The sequence below is a fragment of the Anomaloglossus baeobatrachus genome, chromosome 4 (assembly GCF_048569485.1).
Source record: "Anomaloglossus baeobatrachus isolate aAnoBae1 chromosome 4, aAnoBae1.hap1, whole genome shotgun sequence".
Taxonomy (NCBI): domain Eukaryota; kingdom Metazoa; phylum Chordata; class Amphibia; order Anura; family Aromobatidae; genus Anomaloglossus; species Anomaloglossus baeobatrachus.
In genome coordinates, this window is record NC_134356.1 from 133,781,962 (window position 1) to 133,806,060 (window position 24,099).

General features: G+C 46.9%; 2 long non-coding RNA genes across 2 annotated transcripts; one reads left to right on the forward strand and one right to left on the reverse strand.

Annotated features, from left to right (window-relative positions):
* Positions 1-11,956: 11,956 nt before the first annotated feature.
* On the forward strand, positions 11,957-14,128 carry LOC142301305 (uncharacterized). The gene is made up of 3 exons (XR_012752750.1): positions 11,957-12,087; positions 12,168-12,256; positions 14,035-14,128. It is a non-coding gene; the product is annotated as an uncharacterized LOC142301305 (long non-coding RNA).
* Positions 14,129-16,892: 2,764 nt separating this feature from the next.
* LOC142301306 (uncharacterized) lies at positions 16,893-17,366 on the reverse strand. The gene is made up of 3 exons (XR_012752751.1): positions 17,300-17,366; positions 17,042-17,192; positions 16,893-16,945 (listed from the first exon to the last, which is right to left on the reverse strand). It is a non-coding gene; the product is annotated as an uncharacterized LOC142301306 (long non-coding RNA).
* Between the last annotated feature and the right edge of the window lie 6,733 nt (positions 17,367-24,099).

Consider the following 24,099-nt stretch of genomic DNA (forward strand, 5'->3'; position numbering starts at 1 on the left):
GAGATGTAGTGGCAGCAAAATGTTAACCCCTCCGTGGGTAGGGATGGTTGCCCTGGGGCCCGGTGTCTGGTGCAGGGTATAGCGATGGCAGGGGAATGCTTGTTTACTCACAGTCAATAAATCACACAAGTCTCTGGTAAACTAAGGTGCTGGTGGCCGGTGCCACGGTCGGTTGCATTCGGGTCCCCCACCCAGGCTGGTGGTCTCTATCCTTTTCCTCTGCACTGACTATGTGTAAATGGACTTCCTAGTCTGGAACTCAGGAGTCCGCTCCTGGCTGGATGTGGCCTAAGGAGCCGTGCCCGCAGACGCTGGCCCGTGGGATATATGGGCCCTGGCGGTGACCTCTTATCCCTATCGGTGGGCTGTTGTCTTCTGTGAGGAACTTTGGGTGGGACAGGACCTCTAGTCCTGGCTTTAATCAGTTAATTAACCAGGCCGCTTGTTTCCGGTTCTGGCTTCAGGGTCCGAGTACCCCCCTTTGTGCTCCGGTTTCCGGGTCGGTTCCCTGTGTCGGGCTACAACCCTGTCCCAGTCCACCTCGGTTCTGCCGAGCCATCTTCCCATCTCCTGCTGACGGAGACCATCGTCTGCCTCCTACTCAAGGTACCATGGCTCCTACCCTGGTACCATTCAAGTTGAACTTTTCACTGCTGGAGGTACACTTAGCTCCAGCCCACATTCCTTTCCAAACTGAACTCCAAACTTGCACTGCTTAGACTGCTTGTTTTCCCGGGCTGTCTAGACCCCTGGGTGGGCATGTCCAACCGCCTGGTCACGCCTACTGGTGTGTCTATCTTTCCCTAAGGGGGGTGACTAGGGTTTCAGGTCGGCTGTGTGTTTACTAAGTGGGGGGTTGTGTTGTGGTTTTCCAGGGCATCACATCTGCACAAAATATGACCTCACACTGTCCCTCTTATGGTATATGTCCCCCACACTCCCTCTTTTTTCCATACTGAGCCTACTCTTCATACTGTCCTTTACACTGTATCATCCTATACTGCCCAGTCTTTATACTGTGCCCTCTGATCACACTCCCTCTCCTTGCTATGGCCTCACACTTTCCCCTGATGCTACCCCCTCTCCATACTGCTGCCTCCTCCACTACCCAGTCTCTATTCTGTGCCCCCTCACATTTTTCTCATCCTTTACTGACTCCTCACTACCTCCAGTGTGTCCATATACTTTTCCCCCTCACTACCCATCCCACCCACTTGCTCCTCATACCAAGTCACTCTTTATTCTGTGTCCTCAAAATGTCTTTCCCCGTTTGCTTCCCATACTATGTCGTATACATTCGCCCAATCGTTCCATACTATGTCTGTATACATCACCCCTCACCCTCTCTCCCCATACATCACCCCTCCCCCTCACTCCCTATACATCACCCCTCCCCCTCACTCCCTATACTAAGCCTGTATACATTACCCCTCACCCTGTCTCCCCATACATCCCTCCTCACCCTCTCTCTCACCATACTGGGTCAAAAGATACTTCCCTCTCCCCATCCTATCTTCCCACCACACTGTGTCTACATATACTTCCCTCTCTCCCCCATACTGTGTTTCTAGATACTACCCCCTCCCCACCCTCTCTCCCTCATACTGTGTCTATAGATACTGCCCCCTCCCCACCCTCTCTCCCCCACACTGTGGCTATAGATACTGCCCCCTCCCCACCCTGTCACCCAATAAAGTGTCTATAGATACTTCTCTCTCTCCACCCTCTGTCCCCCCATAGTGTGTCCACAGATAGTTTCCTCTCCCCACCCTCTCTCCTCATACTGTGTATATAGATACTGCACCCCCCCACCCTCTGTCCCCTCATTCTGTGTGCATAGATAACTCCTCCCATAATGTTCCTGTTCTGTGTCTTCAACTCCACTCCACTACAGTACTTATCATCAGCATTATCTGTCGCCTCTGCGCTGCGGCCCTGACTTCCGGGTCAGCAGTGTGATCAGCTGACCTGATTACACTACAGACGTTGCTCTGACCCAGAAGTCAGCGCTGACGGTCACTGTTTCAAATGTCCTTGCGTCTGACAGATACAAGGACAATTGATCAGTAGGACCCGGCGCGCTGCAGTTTTCCTGAGTCTCGGCTGTCAGATTGACAGCTGTGCTCAGAAAATGGCTCTCCCCTGGGAAGACTTGCACAGCTCTGCATCAGCTGGCTTGTTGACAACACCCCCCTGACTGTTGCACCCAGGGCAGATGCCCCATCATCCCCCCCCCCAGGTACGCCTCTGCCTTGATCAATAAGGAACAAATCTCACATTTTTTTTGGAGACATATGCTCCTCAAAAAACAGTAACAGGTGAATAGTGCCATCAATTATAACGTATACATGAAACTGAAGATCAGGACTTTGGGTTGGCCATTTCATTGTTTCTGTGAGTGTCGCCTTACTCCCCCTTGAAGATGCTCCACAAGTCGGGTTACTGAACTAGTGGGTAGGAGGTCGCATACCTCGTGATGGCCACCCCAAGCACCCTACCCTAACCCAGTCCCAGTGGGAGGGCACCTGACTGTGTGTCGTATGGGTTGTGGTGGTTACCAGCAATTACTACTTCCGTACCCGGGATGAATACCGCACCTCAGCCGAGGTGCAGTACCCTGTGGCGACTGAAGCCTCAGGGGCACCACAAAACAATTTGGACATGGAGGAGGAGGGGTGCAGGAACTGGTGTAGGAAGTAAATGAAACCCTGATAGAACTAGGGCTTACAATCCTCAGTGTAGGTAGCATGTGTGTCATACCAGGGTCCAACTCAGTTTCCAGCCTCCACAACATTTACCCAGTATGCTGTCATGGAAATCTAGCGTCGCTGGCCGCAAGCACTTGTCCACTCGTCGGTTGTTAAGTGCACCTTCACAGTAACTACATTGGTCAGGCCATGGGTGATGATATTGGAAAAGTTCTGGTGTAAGGGGTTCATTGCACACAGTAAAAAATAGTGTTGGTTGGGGCCAGGTACCTCCTAGATGGCATTCTAATAATTCTGAGTAAGGGCCACTTGATGCACAATTACGACAATCCGGAAAAAGTACGTTTTTTCTGTGCTCCCTGAATTGATGAAAAGGACTCCACAAGGATTGAGTTGAAAATAGTTTATTAGTCTACGCATTTTAATGCAATCTAGCCCCTTCCTTATGACTAACCATAGTAGACAGCATGCAATCACCATTGCTATATACATAGACACAGTTCATGAGAAGATGCTCCAAAAGAGAGCACCAAAAAGTCACATATAATGTCAGCGTTCCTTAGGCCCCTTTCACATGTCAGTGATTCTGGTACGTTTGTGCTTTTTTTTAAACGTACCAGAATCACTGACATACGCAGACCGATTATAATGAATGGGTCTGCTCACACGTCAGTGATTTGTCACTGCACGTGTCTCCGTGCAGCGTACCCGCGTGTGCGTGATTGCTGCACGGAGACATGTCCATTTTTTTCTGGCATCACTGATGTTCCACGGACCACGCAGTGGTGTGGTCCGTGAAACACGTGCCAGAAAAAAACGTGCATTTAAAATAATAAACATTTTAACTCACCCGGCGTCCAGCGATGTCCTCTGCAGCCCGTTCTCCCTGCTACTTCTGTGCCGGCTGATTACTGTCGCGCATATTCATTATGCGCGACACAGCCGACCCGGAAGCAGCTGCTGCAGGGGTCACCGCCGGCCGGATGCTGCACCGCGGGAGCGATCAGCACCATGGAGAGCGGGAGCGGGCGCAGGTGAGTGAATCTCTAAGTGCAATCACGGGCCACGGAGAACGGAGCCCGGATTGCACTTAGACAACCCACGTGTGCCGTGATTTTCGGCACACGCAGGGACATGTGCGTGTTTTACACGCCAGTGAAAAACGTCTGTGTTTTTCACTGATGTGTGAAACGGGCCTTAGAGACAAAGTGTTATAGCAGTAATAGTTTTACGATTATACTAAGGAGTTTGATAGCCTATGGGATAGTAGATATTTCAGACAAGACAAAACACAAACAATAAAAAAAATAGTTGGTGCTTAAACAAAGGGATCTTTTTTTAAAAAATTAAAAAAAAATTGAATTCAAACTTGTGTGATATCTTTCTTACCGATGGACATGTGATGGAATCAATGTGCTGAGCCTCTAAGGCTATGTGCACACTTACCGGATTTTGCCGTGGATTTTTTGCGGTTTTGCTGCATGTTTCGCTGCAGAAAATGTTCATAACATCTCTGCAGTGAATCACCAGCAAAACCTATGGGCAAAAAAAATCCTGTGCGCACTAGGCGGAATTTGACAGCTGCATGTTTTGCTGCGGGATTCCCGCAGCAAAAACAATTGCATGTCAATTCTTTTCCGCACGTCGCTGCGGGATTTCACTACATTGACTCCAATGTTAATCGTGAAATCCCGCAGGGAATAACGCAGGAAGCAAATTCTTGCGGTTCACTGCGTTTTCCTGCGGTATTTCGCGGTTTACAGGGAAGTGATGTCATTACAGGAAGAGGAAGTGGAGCAGAGAGTAAACACACACACACACAGACATCACAGACATAGAACACAGACACAGGACACAGACACATAGAACACACATAGAAAGAAAACGGAAATATAGAAAACAAAGAACGTGGGCTCCGCCGTATTTTTACCTTCCAGCCGAGGTAAGCACACAGCGGCGGCCCGGTATTCTCAGGCTGGGGAGGGAGAGGGGCAGGGTTAATGTCCCCTGCCTCACTCCCCCTCCCGCAGCCGAGAATATCAGCCGCAGCTGCCCCAGCACTGTCGCATGCATTATGCGGCAGCACCGACGTGTCCCTGGCTCTTCATGCCGCCGTGTAGCAGTGGTGGTCAGGGTAATACAAGGGGTTAATGGTGGTGGATCACCGCCATTAACTCCAGGCTTGATCATGGCAGCGTCTATATGACAGCTGACATGATCAACCTGTAAGTAAAGTGAATAAAACACACACCGAAAAATCCTTTATTTTAAATAAAACAAACAAGCCTCGTTCACCCTTTTATTAACCCCTCCCGCACCAAAGCTCCAGCGTAATCCACAGCTCCGACGTTCTGCGCTGCTTACATCCAGCCGCGACTGTCACAGACACAGCGCTGAATGAATGCAGCAGACAGCAGAGGTAATTACCGGTCATTTCCCACGGCCGGTAATGTGAACTCACTGCCGACCGTGGGAAATGCAGCGATCTGTCCTCTATCTATCTGTCTATCCCTCTATCTGTCTGTCTATCTATCCCTCTATCTATTCTTCTGTCTATCTTTCTACTATCTCAGAATTAAATGACTTTTTTTTTTCTTTTTTTTTCAATGTGCTTTATTGCATTGAATGCAATAAAGCACATCCCAACCCGCACGCGGCAAAACCGCGGCAATACCGCGAACAATACCGCGGTGAAACCGCGGCAAACCGCATGCGGTTTTCGGGTGCGGTTTGCAGCGGTTTTTTACCGCGGGTGCGGTAATTTTTGAGAGCATGCGTAATTTTCTCAAGAAAATTCCATTTCCCAGTGCGCACATAGCCTAAGGCCTAAGCCACACGGCAAACAAAATTTGTGTGAGTGGAGTGTGATAAAAAAAAAAAAATCGCATTCCACTCGGACCAATATTAGCCTGTGTGTAAGCACAGCTGAGCAAATATTTTCTCAGCCCCATTCGGACCGAGAAAACAATTGCAGCATGCTGCAACTGTAATGCGAGACTCTTTCTCTCACACCCATTCAAGTGTATGGGGCGAGAGAAAAATCGCACTACACTTGCGGTACACCAGTGTACCGCGAGTGCAGTGCGAGAATGGCAATAGCCGGCAACGGAGGACAGAGGGAGATAAATCCCTCCCGCCCCTCCTCAGCGCCGGCCCGTCCACCGCAGCTGAGGTCCACTCGCATGGTCGGACCTCAGTCGCAGGGACAACTCGCATGACACTCGGCTCTGCTGTACTGCCAGCGTGAGCCGAGTGTCATGCGAGATGATTGCAGTAATCCCCGTGTGGCCCCAGCCTAAGGGGTACTTTGCACGTTGCGAAATTGCTACTGCGATATCGTCGGGGTCAAATCGAAAGTAACGCACATCCGGCACCAGTAACGACGTCGCAACATGTAAAGCCTAGATGCACCGATAAACGATCGCAAAAGCGTCGAAAATCGGTGATCTGTGAAGTGTCAATCATTTTCATAATATCGCTGCAGCGACAGGTACGATGTTGTTCCTCGTTCCTGCGGCAGCACACATCGCTGTGTATGAAGCCGCAGGAGCAAGGAACATCTCCTACCTGCGTCCACCGGCTATGCGGAAGGAAGAAGGTGGGCGGGATGTTTATGTCCCGCTCATCTCCGCCCCTCCGCTTCTATTGGCCGCATGACGTCGCTGTGACACCGTATGACCCGCCCCCTTAGGAAGGAGGCGGGTCGCCGGCCAGAGCGACGTCGCAGGGCAGGTAAGTGCATGTGAAGCTGCCATAGCGATAATGTTTGCTATGGCAGCTATCACAAGATATCGCATGTGCGACGGGGGCGGGTACTATCGCGCTCGGCATCACTATCATCGGCTAGCAATGTCGCAGCGCGCAAAGTACCCCTAAGAGTTAATATATCTAGGGTAAGAAATTTGTACAGCAGATTCAAGAGAAATATCTTATCATAGAAGTTGACTCAGTCTTTGCATTGTGTGCCTGTGTGTGCCACATAAGAATGAAGAACAGAAAGAGGAGATGAGAAGCATATGAGGATTTGAGAAATAAAATTGTTAACAAATATCAACTATTTGAAGGTTACAAGTAGAAATGAGCGAACTTGTTCGGAAAAAGGTTCACTAATTTCCCCTTTGGTAGAAGCCTTGGCCCGTTCGGCTCCGATTTCCAAGCACTTTTGTCTAAAGTCCATCATTTTTGTTTTTGTTTGGTAACTGCAGCTATTCTAATCCCTTTATATTACTTTGGCTATGATAGTGGTGCTGTATGATGAGCAGGGGAACATCTTTGATGAGGGTCAATGGAGCGGAAGACATTTTTTATTTAACTTAAATATATGTATGTATGTACCAGCAGCCAATCAGGGAGCAGAAACCATCCACAATTTTCAGACACAAAGGCTTGTGTCATTCACTGCATAAGTCACATGTCCCTCTGCATATAAAAAGTTGACAGGTGGCGTCAGCTGCAATTTGTGATTGCTAAAGCTTAGGCACTGTGCTGCTGCAGCTGGTGCTAAACAGTTAGCTTAGCTAGGGGTTTTAATCATAGGCAGTTGAGATTGTTAGGATGGAGGGCGATAGTGTAGATCAGAGTAGTGCAGGGAAGTGCAGTATAGGGAATATTGTGTGCCACAAATTGGCATTTCATCATATAGTGATTGCTTATTGTGTGGTCCAGCTCAAACTTGCTATATCCTCACCTAAATAAATAGTGGAAAATCATTGTTCGAGATAAAAATTGCTTTATCCTCATTAAAATACTGGAAAATCAGCGCCCCAACTAAAAGTTGCTATTTCCTCATCAAAATAGTGGCCATTCTATAGTCGAACCAAAAATTGCTATTTTATTATCTAATTAGTGGAAAATCAGTGCTCCAACTAAAATTTGGTATTTCCTCATCTGAAGAGTGGAAAATCAATGCTACAGCTAATAATTGCTATATCCTCATATGAAGAGTGGAAATCAGTGCTAAAAATTGCTATTTCTTCATCTAAATAGTAGAAAAACAGTGCTCCAGCTAAAAATTGCTATTTCTTCATCTAAATAGTAGAAAAACAGTGCTCCAGCTAAAAATTGCTATTTCTTCATCTAAATAGAGGCCATTCTGTGGTCAAGCTAAACATTGCTATTTCATTATCTAAAAAGTGGAAAATCAGTGCTCCAGCTAAAAATTGCTATTTCCTCAGCTAAATAGTGGTCATTCTGTTCTCCAGCTAAACATTGCTCTTTCCTCATCTAACTAGTGGAAAAACTGTGCTCCAGGCAAAATGACCATTTCATCAAAATCCAAATAGAGATTGCAAAATTTGTGTTCTTGCTTGCCAGCGATTGAAATTTCAGCATCTAAATTATGATAGCTAAATCTCTGGTAATGCGGCCTTCCACAAATAGACATTTCAGGCAGTGGCGTACCGTCAATAGAGGCAGACCACGCGGCTGCTACGGGGCCCGTGACCTAAAGGGGCCCGGAGCGGCTGCCCCCAGTGAGTGCACTTTCACTTTCCATCATTCCCAGCACGGGCGGACTGCCCGGGTCATCACCAAGCAGCTGATTAGGGTCCCGCACTGTGTGAATATCTGCAGGCACCAACACAGTGGAGCAGACTCACCCACACTGCACAGCGCGGCCTCTGCTGTAGAGGGGGGAGTGACCAGGCAGCGTATTTTATCAGTCAGAAAGCTGTGAGAGCGGCCATGAGGAGAACAGCCAATCAGGAGAGGGGGCGGAGCTTGTTCAGTACAGCCGGGAAAATTAAAATGAAAGCTAAAGGGTATGTGCGCACTAGGCGTTTTTGCCGCGTTTTTAGCGGCGTTTTTTACCGCGTTTTTGTGCTGAAAACGCAGTGACATTGCTTCCCCAGCAATGTCAATGGGTTTTCATAAGTGCTGTCCGCACACAGCGTTTTTTTTTAGCTGCGTATTTGTGGTGACCACAAAAACGCAGCATGTCAATTATTTCTGCGTTTTTCACTGCGTTTTTCACCCATTGAGTTCAATGAATGTTCAACAACGCAATGAAAAACGCATATAGCCGCGTTTCTATGACTAAAAACGCAGCTATAAACGCAAGGGGTGGGTACTACAGTGACGTGTACAGGAAGAGGATTCCTTCTGTTGGTAAACACAGAAGCATGAATCCTCCCGGTACCGTCACCGCTGCGTCCACAACCCGCCCGGTGCCATGTCAGCTCCGTGCGGCGTCATGTCTGGGCGGGAGGTGGAGGCAGCGGCGAAAACCAAAGTGAACAGTAGAAAAAAAAAAAATGTCATATATACTCACCTGTCTGCAGGGTCCCGGTGCCATGCCCGCTCCCAGCTCCTGTCCCGGTACCGCCGCTCTGGCTGCGTGCAGTCTCCCCGGGGCAGGACCTTGCTTGCAGGACCTGGCGGTGGATCACCTGATGCAGTCACCTGACGCATCAGCTGATCGTAGTCTCGCCGGCTTTTTCGCGCCCGGCCGGCTATCAGCTGATCCTGCCGTCAGGGGACTTCATCAGCTGATTACCGGCAGCTCCTGCAGCGATCGGACGGGATCAGACTCCTGTCCAATCGATGGCTCCAGGAGCTGCCGGTAATCAGCACAGCACATAAGTGAGTATTATTTTTTTTTTTCTACTGATGCATCAGCTGATTGCATAATCAGCTTTTATACAATCAGCTGATGTGTGATGTGATTCAGGCACTTGATCCTGACACATCATCTGATCGCTTTGCCTTCCAGCAAACCGATCAGATGATATTGGATCCTGATTGGATGGCGCGGGACCCTGACCCAGGATTACTGCGGTGGAGGGGGGTTCTTTATTTCAATAAAGATGGAGTCACTAATTGTGTTGTGTTTTATTTCTAATAAAAATATTTTTCTGTGTGTTTGTTTTTTTTTTTTTATCATTACTAGAAATTCATGGTGGCCAATGCCATGTCTAATATTGGCGTGACACCATGTATTTCGGGCTTAGGGCCAGCTGATAATATACAGCTAGCCCTAACTCCATTATTACCTAGCTAGCCACCCGGCATCAGGGCAGCTGGAAGAGTTGGATACAGCTCCAGAAGATGGCACTTCTATGAAAGCGCCATTTTCTGGGGTGGCTGCGGACTGCAATTCGCAGTGGGGGTGCCCAGAAATCTTGGGCACCCTGCACTGTGGATTCCAATCCCCAGCTGCCTGGTTGTACCCGGCTGGACTCAAAAATTAGGCGAAGCCCACGTCATTTTTTTTTTTTTTTAATTATTTCATGAAATTCATGAAATAATTAAAAAAAAAGGGCTTCTCTATATTTTTGGTTCCCAGCCGGGTACAAATAGGCAGCTGGGGATTGGGGGCAGCCCGTACCTGCCTGCTGTACCCGGCTAGCATACAAAAATAGGGCGAAGCCCATGTCATTTTTTTTTTCATTTTGGGCAAAAAACTGCATACAGTCCTGGATGGAGGATGCTGAGCCTTGTAGTTCTGCAGCTGCTGTCTGCTCTCCTGCATACACTAGTGAATGGAGGATGCTGAGCCTTGTAGTTCTGCAGCTGCTGTCTGCTCTCCTGCATACACTAGTTCTGCAGCTGTCTGCTCTCCTGCATACAATGAACATTTTGAAGAAGGAAATGACATCAGACCTTTTTTTTTTTTTTTCATCAACAATCTTTAATGGCATTGTGCACTGATTAAAAACGCAGTGAGCAGAAACGCAGCAAAAAACGCACCAAATTGCGGCAAAAACGCATGCGTTTTTGCCGCGTTTTTTTAGCCGCGGGTGCGTTTTTTGAGACAAAAACGCACATAAAAACGCAGCGTGAAAAAAACGCCTAGTGCGCACATACCTAAACAGTGCAAGAGAAAAGGCCCCGTCACACTAAGCAACATCGCTAGCAACATCGCTGCTAACGAACAACTTTTGTGACGTTGCTAGCGATGTTGCTGTGTGTGACATCCAGCAACAACCTGGACCCTGCTGTGAGGTCGTAGGTTGTTGCTGAATGTCCTGGGCCATTTTTTAGTTGTTGCTGTCCCGCTGTGAAGCACAGATCGCTGTGTGTGACAGCGAGACAGCAACAACTAAATGTGCAGGCAGCAGGAGCCGACTTCTGCGGAGGCTGGTAACCAATGTAAACATCGGGTAACCAAGAAGCCCTGTCCTTGGTTACCCGATATTTACCTTTGTTACCAGCCTCCGCCCCTCTCACTGTCAGTGCCGGCTCCTGCTCTGTGCACATGTAGCTGCAGCACACATCGGGTTAATTAACCCGATATTTACCTTAGTTACCAAGTGCAGCATCTTCCACGCGGCGCTGGGGGCTGGTCACTGGTTGCTGGTGAGCTCACCAGCAACTTGTGTAGCGACGCTCCAGCGATCCCTGCCAGGTCAGGTTGCTGGTGGGATCGCTGGAGCGTCGCAGTGTGACATCTCACCAGCAACCTCCTAGCAACTTACCAGCGATCCCTATCGTTGTTGGGATCGCTGGTAAGTTGCTTAGGGCTGCTTCTCACTTGAGAGTTTCTCGCAGTAGAGCAATGCGAGAAAAACATTGGAATCGAACACATGTTAGTCAATGATTCAGCTCTCATCTGCGATTTTTTTTCTCAGTCCAAATCGGACCGAGAAAAAAAATCGCAGCATGCTGCTTTTTTGCGAGTTTCTCGCACCATTTGTCCCAATGATTTCCTATGGAAGGGGATTAAAAGTAGCATCACACACGCGCACCAGCGTTCACATTTGCGAGTGTGGCAGTAACTTTGCTCATTAGATGAATGTGACAGCACATTCCCATAGGTTAATTAAATGACACATGTGTAATAGCTTTTATCTAATTAAGATGTTGCATGAAACTAGCATCGCAATCGCAACACACACGCGAGCAAAAAGCATCGCACTTGCGTTGCACTCGCACCTAACGTGAACTAAATTCAGCCGAGTTTTTTTCAGCCCAGTCGGACCGATTTTACTCGCATAGATGTGTTTCCAGCCTTAGTGTGACTGGACCTAAAGAGCCCAGACCTGACAAGAAGATAACAGAGCAGAATAATGTGCACACAGTGCGTTTTTTTGACGCTGCGTTACTGTGCGTTTTTTAGCGCTAAAAACGCACAGAAACGCAGCGTTTTTACCGCGTTTTGGTGCGTTTTTGGCTGCGTTTTGCTGCGTTTTTGCTCACTGCGTTTTTCTGCGTTTTTTTTATCATTGAACAATGCCATTAAAGTTTGTTGAAGAAAAAAAAAAAAAAGTGATGTCATTTCCTTGTTCAGTCTATTCTTCTTCATTCTCCATTTTGGCATCATACTGTGTGGACGGACAGCAACATGCCCAGCCATGGAAGTGCAATCCGCTTGCCCAAGGCCAAACGTAATTTTTTGTTCATAACTACAGTACTCAACTTGTTGCGCCTTCGCAGACAAAGGGTAAGCTTTTGCTACAAATAAAGGCTATATATACTTTTCTCTTTTGGGTTAGGTTATTCATTATTGAATTTATGTTCTAGGAACGTGCCAAGAAAATGTGGGTACACCCACTTTTGCTAGGACGGGATGAAAAGGGTCATTTTAATGTGCTGTACCGTGATTTAAGAAGGTAAGTTCTATGATATTATGTGTGTAAACCCAAATTTTATATGTTTGTCCCACACTTGATTTCTGTTTCCCTCTTTTTTTAGTGTGTTTTTTTTTTTATTTGGTTCCTTTTGTCTGTATGTTGCCGTAGGAGGGCTTTATTTGTGCAATGTATTTAACTTTAATGTATAAGCAGGATATTTAACATATGGTTGACCGTAATGGCCAAAAAATTTCTAAGGTTGCAAATTTGTATCAAAATAGCTTCTTCAAATTTTTTTTTTAGGGGGTTTAGTGAGATATCAGTGTGATGCCTACAGACGCCCCAAGTTCTTAAACACAAAGGACACATAGTATACATTTATAAAAGGTCCACTGCCCACGCAGAGCACTTCTGAATTATCATGGACTTTGCTGGGTTCACAATGGCCATGCAGATTTTGCTTCGGGCCTTGTGCGTACTAGACGGAATTTCACCCAGATTAGCAGCATGTTTCATCAAAGTTCATAACATCTCATCAGTGATTTACCGGAAAATCCGAGGGGGAAAAGAAAAAGCTGTGCGCACTTGGCAGAATATGACAGCTGCATGTTTTGCTGCGGGATTCCCACAGCAAAAACAATTGCATGTCAATTCTTTACCGCAGGTAGCTGCAGGATTTCACTCCATTGACTGTAATCGTTAAATCACGCGGTGAATATAACGCAGGCAGCTAATTGAGTCTTTTTCACTGCGTTTTCCTGTTATTCCCGCAGTATTTTGTGTTTTAGTGACGCTGCCTGCGTTTTGCAGGGAAGTGATGTCATTACATGACATTAGCGCTCAAGAGAACTGCAGTGTGTTCTCACAGGGACTCTATGTATTCATTATCTATCCATTGATGAGTCCATCGATCTATCCCTCTATCGTTATCATGGGTTTTTTTTTTAATGTGGTTTCTTGAATTGAATGCATGATAATACATTTTCCATGTAGCGAGGAACATCTCCTACCTGCGTCCCTTCCTTAATAAGGCTGGAAACACATCTATGCGAGTAAAATCGGTCCGAGTTGGCTGAAAAAAACTCGGCTGATTTGAGTTCACGTTAGGTCAGAGTGCAATGCAACTGCCCTGCGATCCTGAGATTTTTCTCAAGATTGAAGTGCTTGTGCAATGCGTGTGTGATCCTTCTTTTTTTTTTCTTTTAACGGCTGTCATCTGCCATTCAGCTCTGCTACATGGCCGCTGACAGCATCCACAGACAGCCATGTAGCAGAGCTGAATGGCAGATGACAGCATCCACAGACAGCCATGTAGCAGAGCTGAATGGCAGATGACAGCATCCACAGACAGCCATGTAGCAGAGCTGAATGTCAGCAGACACACAGAGCCGCACGATCAAAATGAACTCGGGTGAACATGAACATGTGTCCGATTCAAATGCGAGATTTTCTCGCATTGTTCTACTGCGAGAAACTCGCAAGTGAAAAGCAGCCCTAAGGAAGCGGGGTTGCAGGGCTGGTGAGTGCATGTGAAGCTGGCGTACCGATAATGCTCGCTACGGCTGATATCGCAGCTGCTATGGGGGCGTGGACTATCGCGCACGGCATCGGCTTGAGATGTTGTAGTGTTTAAAGGGCCCCTTAGAGTTTAGGTAAATAAGCCTCCAAAGTACACTGTGTGGGCACAGGGCTTTAGTCAATTTTTGCACCATTGTTCTACAATCCCATAGCATTGTCATTTTCCATAATATGTAGCTCAATGTTTTAATATTTGGCATTGAGTGTTGAAAAGTAAAAATTTTTATTTTTTTTTAAAGGTATCCAGAAAAATTTGTGTCATTTTGTCGAATGCCAATACAAGCCTTTGATAGACTGCTCTCTATACTGGCTCCTGAGCTCAACTACATGAACACAAACATGCACAAGTCAATTTCTGCTGAGGAAAGACTGCTCCTCACCTTGCGGTAAGTAATTTTTTTTTACATTGTGTGGGTTTGTTGGTCACAATAGCTAGTCAAATATGTTATGATTTGCATTTTACCAAAATGGATCACTGAAAGCAACACAGGCTGGCGCAAAAATCACCTCACCTTGAGTGTAGCGTTTATATACTCCATTGCAATTTTATTCAGACACTGTTCACTGGTCAATTCATAATGTATTATCTGACGGGTTGTTCAATCTTCTACTGCAGGAGATATGTTATGCGTACCCACACTGACATCCGCAATTATATTGTCATATGTAGAAGTTGTTTTTTTGGCTTGGTTTCTGATGTTTCCCTTTTATTTTTCAGGGTTTTGGCCACAGGAGAGAGCTATGCATCCCTGCATCTCCAGTTTCGTGTTGGTAAAACCACCATCTCCAAAATTGTGAGGTGCACATGCACCGTGATCTGGCAGAAGTTGCAGCCCATTGTGATGCCCTCCCCAACCGAGGAGACTTGGCTGCAGGTTGCAGCAGGCTTTCAGACTGTAGCCAACTTTCCTAACTGCATAGGTGCCGTTGATGGCAAACATATAAGGGTGCAACAGCCTCCACGATCAGGATCACGCTTTTTTAATTATAAAAAGTATTTTTCGGTGGTCCTCATGGCGGTGGCTGATGCGCATTCCAAATTTGCTGCCATCGACGTGGGTGCTTATGGCAGTACAGGAGATTCTCGGGTGTTGCGAACATCACAGATTGGACAGCAAATTCTGCAAGATTGTGGAACGCTCCCAGCCCCACGACCTTTGCCGGGTTCCACACATCCAGTCCCCTTTGTGATGGTATCGGACGAGGCCTTTCCTTTATTGTCAAACCTGCTGCGCCCATACCCACGGAGGGGACTGAATGCCCGGCGGAGGATTTTTAATTATAGGCTGAGTCGTGCACGCAGATATGTGGAGTGCACCTTTGGAATCATGGCTAGTCAGTGGAGGATCTTCCACACACCCATACAGTTAAAACCGGACACCATTGATACAGTAATAAAGGCATGTTGTGTGCTCCACAACTACACTCGTGAGTACAGCTCCGAGGTAATTGAGGAAACACAACAGCCTTTATTGCTGCCACTGAGGAATCCCTCTTCTGGACGTCCGACAAACTGTGGTGTTTGGGTGAGAGAGACCTTTGCTGACTATTTCATGACTCCTGAAGGTGCCGTGCACTGGCAATACTCTTGTGTCGGTGAGGTGCAGCCTAATCAGCAGTGAAGAATCGAGCAGATGGGAGAACAAAGAAGAAAAAAAAAACATTTTGAAATTTAGAGAAAACAGAAACAGTAAAAAAGTCCGAGCCATGTTTGTGGAGTGTGATAAACAATATATGTTAAATGTTGATGTTTTATCTGCACTTCCATTTCAAAGTAAGACATTTGCATTATTTGTGAAAAATGCAATAGAATAAAATTCATATTCATCTTATGTTTGTACATTTTTAACGATGTGTAAAACAAACAAGACAAACACATGTTAGAAAAAGAACTTTTATTGTTACAAAATTTCCAAAATAAACAGTTTAGGTAACAATTAAATTGACATTTGTTTATTTTTTTTACTTTGGGTGAAATAAATAAAAAAAAAAAAAAAAATAACTATAAATGATAAAGATCAGGCACATAGTAGCCACTGTCAACAGTTTCTGACAGATCAGTCACTGGATGTGGAGTTTGGCTGGGGTTTGGTGAACCTTGTGCCCCTTCCAGGTTTTTGGCCTGTGTTGGAAAATGAGAACTTGCAACAGGACCATACAATTGGATGGTGGCAGGGGGAGTAGAATTTGGTTGGGTCAAAGAACCGTGCAACACAGGTAATGGCTGTGGTTGGTATTGCGGGTGAGGTGGATATTGCAGCTTAGATGGAACTTGCGCCTGTGGTGGAACTTGCGCCTGTGGTGGAACTTGCGCCTGTGGTGGAACTTGCACCTGTGGTGGAACTTGCACCTGTGGTGTAACTTGCGCCTGAGGCGGGTACTGAGCCTGAGGTGGAACTTGCGCCTGAGGCGGGTACTGAGCCTGAGGTGGAACTTGCGCCTGAGGCGGGTACTGAGCCTGAGGTGGAACTTGCGCCTGAGGCGGAACTTGCGCCTGAGGCGGAACTTGCGCCTGAGGCGGGTACTGCGCCTGAGGCGGGTACTGCGCCTGAGGCGGGTACTGAGCCTGAGGCGGGTACTGAGCCTGAGGTGGGTACTGAGACTGGCTTTTCTTCTGGAAGGCAATGAACACCTGGTTTACTAGCTCACTTCCGGTAGGATGAGGCTGATCTGCCTCAAAATCTTCCAATAATGCACAACATACTGTCATGAAGGCAGACTGCTTTTGCTTTTGGAAGGGCTCTTACTCGACCGGCGATACTAGACCCAAAATGGTCAAAGATATCCTCTGAGGCACTATGCATAATATTGTATGCATGATTTGTTAGAACTTGACAGTCAGCATCCAAATTAGCCTGCTGACCTTGCTGGGCCTTTCTCTTTCTTTGTGGAGGTCGCCGAGATGATGATACAGCTGAAGGACCAGCCACTTCAGCAGCTGAAGGGACGGACAAGCCACTGGCAGAAGAGCCGGATAGAGAACATACAGAAATTGATGGTACAGCAGCCTCCATAGAATGACTATCGTCAGCCTCCATAGAATCAGCGGAGTTGAAGCTGCCAATAGAAGACTCCCCTGTTGCAGCATTAGATAGAGAGGCAGTCTCAGTAGCCATACTTTGGTTAGATGGCGTTATATTTCCTTCAGTCCTGTAAATAGAGGAAATAAATTTTATAAATTTTATTTTATTTTTTTTTAACATTACATTTTTAAAAATTAGTAACTTAGAAAACTTGGTAACTTACGGTCGCAGGGTTCGGCTCGTCAACGTAAACTGCATCAAGTCATGATGGCGAAATTTTGATCTTTGTGGGGAAGATCCACTTTGGTTTCCTGTCGAAATCAGTCTGTTGAACCGGTCACGGACAGAACGCCAGCGTGTACGTACTTCAGTATCTGTAAAAGAAATATGGGCAAATAATTATTCAGTATCGAAAAACAAAAGCAGTCAAACTTTTAATACAATGAAAACCAGAAATTTAAAAATATTAGTTTAAACCTACCAATTTGCTGTTTGACTCTACCATCAGACTCATCCCAAATAGGAAACAACTGCCGGCAAATTGCTGTCCAGCAACGTTCTTTAATGTGTCGTTCACTGTACTCTGGCGCTGCAGGGTCCCAGATGGCGGGCATAGTCTCAACCTACAATTTACAGCAAAAAAACAGGATAAAGACACACTGCTACTTCTATGGAGTACAGAGAGAGACGGCTACTTCTATGGAGTACAGAGAGAGACGGCTACTTCTATGGAGTACAGAGAGAGACGGCTACTTCTATGGAGTACAGAGAGAGACGGCTACTTCTATGGAGTACAGAGAGAGACGGCTACTTCTATGGAGTACAGAAAGAGACGGCTACTTCTATGGAGTACAGAGAGAGACGGCTACTTCTATGGAGTACAGAGAGAGAGACGGCTACTTCTATGGAGTACAGAGAGAGAGACGGCTACTTCTATGGAGTACAGAGAGACGGCTACTTCTATGGAGTACAGAGAGAGAGACTGCTACTTCTATGGAGTACAGAGAGAGAGACGGCTACTTCTATGGAGTACAGAGAGAGAGACGGCTACTTCTATGGAGTACAGAGAGAGAGACGGCTACTTCTATGGAGTAGAGAGAGACGGCTACTTCTATGGAGTAGAGAGAGACGGCTACTTCTATGGAGTACAGAGAGAGACGGCTACTTCTATGGAGTAGAGAGAGACGGCTACTTCTATGGAGTACAGAGAGAGACGGCTACTTCTATGGAGTACAGAGAGAGAGACGGCTACTTCTATGGAGTAGAGAGAGACGGCTACTTCTATGGAGTAGAGAGAGACGGCTACTTCTATGGAGTACAGAGAGAGACGGCTACTTCTATGGAGTACAGAGAGAGACGGCTACTTCTATGGAGTACAGAGAGAGAGACGGCTACTTCTATGGAGTACAGAGAGAGACGGCTACTTCTATGGAGTAGAGAGAGACGGCTACTTCTATGGAGTACAGAGAGAGACGGCTACTTCTATGGAGTACAGAGAGAGACGGCTACTTCTATGGAGTACAGAGAGAGACGGCTACTTCTATGGAGTACAGAGAGAGACGGCTACTTCTATGGAGTAGAGAGAGACGGCTACTTCTATGGAGTAGAGAGAGAGACGGCTACTTCTATGGAGTAGAGAGAGACGGCTACTTCTATGGAGTACAGAGAGAGACGGCTACTTCTATGGAGTACAGAGAGAGACGGCTACTTCTATGGAGTACAGAGAGAGACGGCTACTTCTATGGAGTACAGAGAGAGACGGCTACTTCTATGGAGTACAGAGAGAGACGGCTACTTCTATGGAGTAGAGAGAGAGACGGCTACTTCTATGGAGTAGAGAGAGAGACGGCTACTTCTATGGAGTACAGAGAGAGACGGCTACTTCTATGGAGTAGAGAGAGAGACGGCTACTTCTATGGAGTAGAGAGAGAGACGGCTACTTCTATGGAGTAGAGAGAGAGACGGCTACTTCTATGGAGTAGAGAGAGAGACGGCTACTTCTATGGAGTAGAGAGAGAGACGGCTACTTCTATGGAGTACAGAGAGAGACGGCTACTTCTATGGAGTACAGAGAGAGACGGCTACTTCTATGGAGTACAGAGAGAGACGGCTACTTCTATGGAGTACAGAGAGAGAGACGGCTACTTCTATGGAGTACAGAGAGAGAGACGGCTACTTCTATGGAGTACAGAGAGAGAGACGGCTACTTCTATGGAGTACAGAGAGAGAGACGGCTACTTCTATGGAGTAGAGAGAGAGACGGCTACTTCTATGGAGTAGAGAGAGAGACGGCTACTTCTATGGAGTAGAGAGAGAGACGGCTACTTCTATGGAGTAGAGAGAGAGACGGCTACTTCTATGGAGTAGAGAGAGAGACGGCTACTTCTATGGAGTACAGAGAGAGACGGCTACTTCTATGGAGTACAGAGAGAGACGGCTACTTCTATGGAGTACAGAGAGAGACGGCTACTTCTATGGAGTAGAGAGAGAGACGGCTACTTCTATGGAGTAGAGAGAGAGACGGCTACTTCTATGGAGTAGAGAGAGAGACGGCTACTTCTATGGAGTAGAGAGAGAGACGGCTACTTCTATGGAGTAGAGAGAGAGACGGCTACTTCTATGGAGTAGAGAGAGAGACGGCTACTTCTATGGAGTAGAGAGAGAGACGGCTACTTCTATGGAGTAGAGAGAGAGACGGCTACTTCTATGGAGTAGAGAGAGAGACGGCTACTTCTATGGAGTACAGAGAGAGAGACGGCTACTTCTATGGAGTACAGAGAGAGAGACGGCTACTTCTATGGAGTACAGAGAGAGAGACGGCTACTTCTATGGAGTACAGAGAGAGAGACGGCTACTTCTATGGAGTACAGAGAGAGAGACGGCTACTTCTATGGAGTACAGAGAGAGAGACGGCTACTTCTATGGAGTACAGAGAGAGAGACGGCTACTTCTAAGGAGTACAGAGAGAGAGACGGCTACTTCTATGGAGTACAGAGAGAGAGACGGCTACTTCTATGGAGTACAGAGAGAGAGACGGCTACTTCTATGGAGTACAGAGAGAGAGACGGCTACTTCTATGGAGTACAGAGAGAGAGACGGCTACTTCTATGGAGTAGAGAGAGAGACGGCTACTTCTATGGAGTACAGAGAGAGACGGCTACTTCTATGGAGTACAGAGAGAGACGGCTACTTCTATGGAGTACAGAGAGAGACGGCTACTTCTATGGAGTACAGAGAGAGACGGCTACTTCTATGGAGTACAGAGAGAGAGACGGCTACTTCTATGGAGTACAGAGAGAGAGACGGCTACTTCTATGGAGTACAGAGAGAGAGACGGCTACTTCTATGGAGTACAGAGAGAGAGACGGCTACTTCTATGGAGTAGAGAGAGACGGCTACTTCTATGGAGTACAGAGAGAGACGGCTACTTCTATGGAGTACAGAGAGAGACGGCTACATCAATGGAGTGCAGAAAGACGGCTACATCAATGGAGTACAGAAAGACGGCTACATCAATGGAGTACAGAGAGAGCCGGCTACATCAATGGAGTACAGAAAGACGACTACATCAATGGAGTACAGAAAGAGACGGCTACTTCATAGAAGTATCCGTCTCTTTCTGTACTCCATAGAAGTAGCCGTCTCTTTCTGTACTCCATAGAAGTAGCCGTCTCTTTCTGTACTCCATTGCTACATCAATCTCTTTCTGTACTTCTATGGAGTAGAGAGAGACGGCTACTTCTATGGAGTACAGAGAGAGACGGCTACTTCTATGGAGTACAGAGAGAGAGACGGCTACTTCTATGGAGTACAGAGAGAGAGACGGCTACTTCTATGGAGTACAGAGAGAGACGGCTACTTCTATGGAGTACAGAGAGAGACGGCTACTTCTATGGAGTACAGAGAGAGACGGCTACTTCTATGGAGTAGAGAGAGACGGCTACTTCTATGGAGTACAGAGAGAGAGACGGCTAATTCTATGGAGTACAGAGAGAGAGACGGCTACTTCATAGAAGTAGCCGTCTCTTTCTGTACTCCATAGAAGTAGCCGTCTCTTTCTGTACTCCATTGCTACATCAATCTCTTTCTGTACTTCTATGGAGTAGAGAGAGAGACGGCTACTTCTATGGAGTACAGAGAGAGACGGCTACTTCTATGGAGTACAGAGAGAGACGGCTACTTCTATGGAGTACAGAGAGAGACGGCTACTTCTATGGAGTACAGAGAGAGAGACGGCTACTTCTATGGAGTAGAGAGAGAGACGGCTACTTCTATGGAGTAGAGAGAGAGACGGCTACTTCTATGGAGTAGAGAGAGAGACGGCTACTTCTATGGAGTAGAGAGACGGCTACTTCTATGGAGTACAGAGAGAGACGGCTACTTCTATGGAGTAGAGAGAGAGACGGCTACTTCTATGGAGTAGAGAGAGAGACTGCTACTTCTATGGAGTACAGAGAGAGACGGCTACTTCTATGGAGTACAGAGAGAGACGGCTACTTCTATGGAGTACAGAGAGAGACGGCTACTTCTATGGAGTACAGAGAGAGACGGCTACTTCTATGGAGTACAGAGAGAGACGGCTACTTCTATGGAGTACAGAGAGAGACGGCTACTTCTATGGAGTAGAGAGAGAGACGGCTACTTCTATGGAGTAGAGAGAGAGACGGCTACTTCTATGGAGTAGAGAGAGAGACGGCTACTTCTATGGAGTAGAGAGAGAGACGGCTACTTCTATGGAGTACAGAGAGAGACGGCTACTTCTATGGAGTACAGAGAGAGACGGCTACTTCTATGGAGTAGAGAGAGAGACTGCTACTTCTATGGAGTAGAGAGAGAGACGGCTACTTCTATGGAGTACAGAGAGAGACGGCTACTTCTATGGAGTAGAGAGAGAGACGGCTACTTCTATGGAGTAGAGAGAGAGACGGCTACTTCTATGGAGTAGAGAGAGAGACGGCTACTTCTATGGAGTAGAGAGAGAGACGGCTACTTCTATGGAGTAGAGAGAGAGACGGCTACTTCTATGGAGTACAGAGAGAGACGGCTACTTCTATGGAGTAGAGAGAGAGACGGCTACTTCTATGGAGTACAGAGAGAGACGGCTACTTCTATGGAGTAGAGAGAGAGACGGCTACTTCTATGGAGTACAGAGAGAGACGGCTACTTCTATGGAGTAGAGAGAGAGACGGCTACTTCTATGGAGTACAGAGAGAGACTGCTACTTCTATGGAGTACAGAGAGAGAGACTGCTACTTCTATGGAGTACAGAGAGAGAGACGGCTACTTCTATGGAGTACAGAGAGAGAGACGGCTACTTCTATGGAGTACAGAGAGAGAGACGGCTACTTCTATGGAGTACAGAGAGAGAGACGGCTACTTCTATGGAGTAGAGAGAGACGGCTACTTCTATGGAGTAGAGAGAGACGGCTACTTCTATGGAGTACAGAGAGAGACGGCTACTTCTATGGAGTAGAGAGAGACGGCTACTTCTATGGAGTAGAGAGAGACGGCTACTTCTATGGAGTAGAGAGAGAGACGGCTACTTCTATGGAGTAGAGAGAGAGACGGCTACTTCTATGGAGTACAGAGAGAGAGACGGCTACTTCTATGGAGTACAGAGAGAGAGACGGCTACTTCTATGGAGTACAGAGAGAGACGGCTACTTCTATGGAGTACAGAGAGAGACGGCTACTTCTATGGAGTACAGAGAGAGACGGCTACTTCTATGGAGTAGAGAGAGAGACGGCTACTTCTATGGAGTAGAGAGAGAGAGACGGCTACTTCTATGGAGTAGAGAGAGAGACGGCTACTTCTATGGAGTAGAGAGAGAGACGGCTACTTCTATGGAGTAGAGAGAGAGACGGCTACTTCTATGGAGTAGAGAGAGAGACGGCTACTTCTATGGAGTAGAGAGAGAGACGGCTACTTCTATGGAGTAGAGAGAGACGGCTACTTCTATGGAGTACAGAGAGAGACGGCTACTTCTATGGAGTACAGAGAGAGACGGCTACTTCTATGGAGTACAGAGAGAGACGGCTACTTCTATGGAGTACAGAGAGAGACGGCTACTTCTATGGAGTACAGAGAGAGACGGCTACTTCTATGGAGTAGAGAGAGAGACGGCTACTTCTATGGAGTAGAGAGAGAGACGGCTACTTCTATGGAGTAGAGAGAGAGACGGCTACTTCTATGGAGTAGAGAGAGAGACGGCTACTTCTATGGAGTAGAGAGAGAGACGGCTACTTCTATGGAGTACAGAGAGAGACGGCTACTTCTATGGAGTACAGAGAGAGAGACGGCTACTTCTATGGAGTACATAGAGAGAGACGGCTACTTCTATGGAGTACAGAGAGAGAGACGGCTACTTCTATGGAGTACAGAGAGAGAGACGGCTACTTCTGTGGAGTACAGAGAGAGAGACGGCTACTTCTGTGGAGTACAGAGAGAGAGACGGCTACTTCTATGGAGTACAGAGAGAGAGACGGCTACTTCTATGGAGTACAGAGAGAGAGACGGCTACTTCTATGGAGTACAGAGAGAGACGGCTACTTCTATGGAGTACAGAGAGAGACGGCTACTTCTATGGAGTACAGAGAGAGACGGCTACTTCTATGGAGTACAGAGAGAGAGACTGCTACTTCTATGGAGTACAGAGAGAGACGGCTACTTCTATGGAGTACAGAGAGAGAGACGGCTACTTCTATGGAGTACAGAGAGAGAGACGGCTACTTCTATGGAGTACAGAGAGAGACGGCTACTTCTATGGAGTAGAGAGAGACGGCTACTTCTATGGAGTAGAGAGAGAGACGGCTACTTCTATGGAGTACAGAGAGAGACGGCTACTTCTATGGAGTACAGAGAGAGACGGCTACTTCTATGGAGTAGAGAGAGACGGCTACTTCTATGGAGTAGATAGAGACGGCTACTTCTATGGAGTACAGAGAGAGACGGCTACATCAATGGAGTGCAGAAAGACGGCTACATCAATGGAGTACAGAAAGACGGCTACATCAATGGAGTACAGAAAGACGACTACATTAATGGAGTACAGAAAGAGACGGCTACTTCATAGAAGTATCCGTCTCTTTCTGTACTCCATAGAAGTAGCCGTCTTTCTGTACTCCATAGAAGTAGCCGTCTCTTTCTGTACTCCATTGCTACATCAATCTCTTTCTGTACTTCTATGGAGTACAGAGAGAGACGGCTACTTCTATGGAGTACAGAGAGAGAGACGGCTACTTCTATGGAGTACAGAGAGAGAGACGGCTACTTCTATGGAGT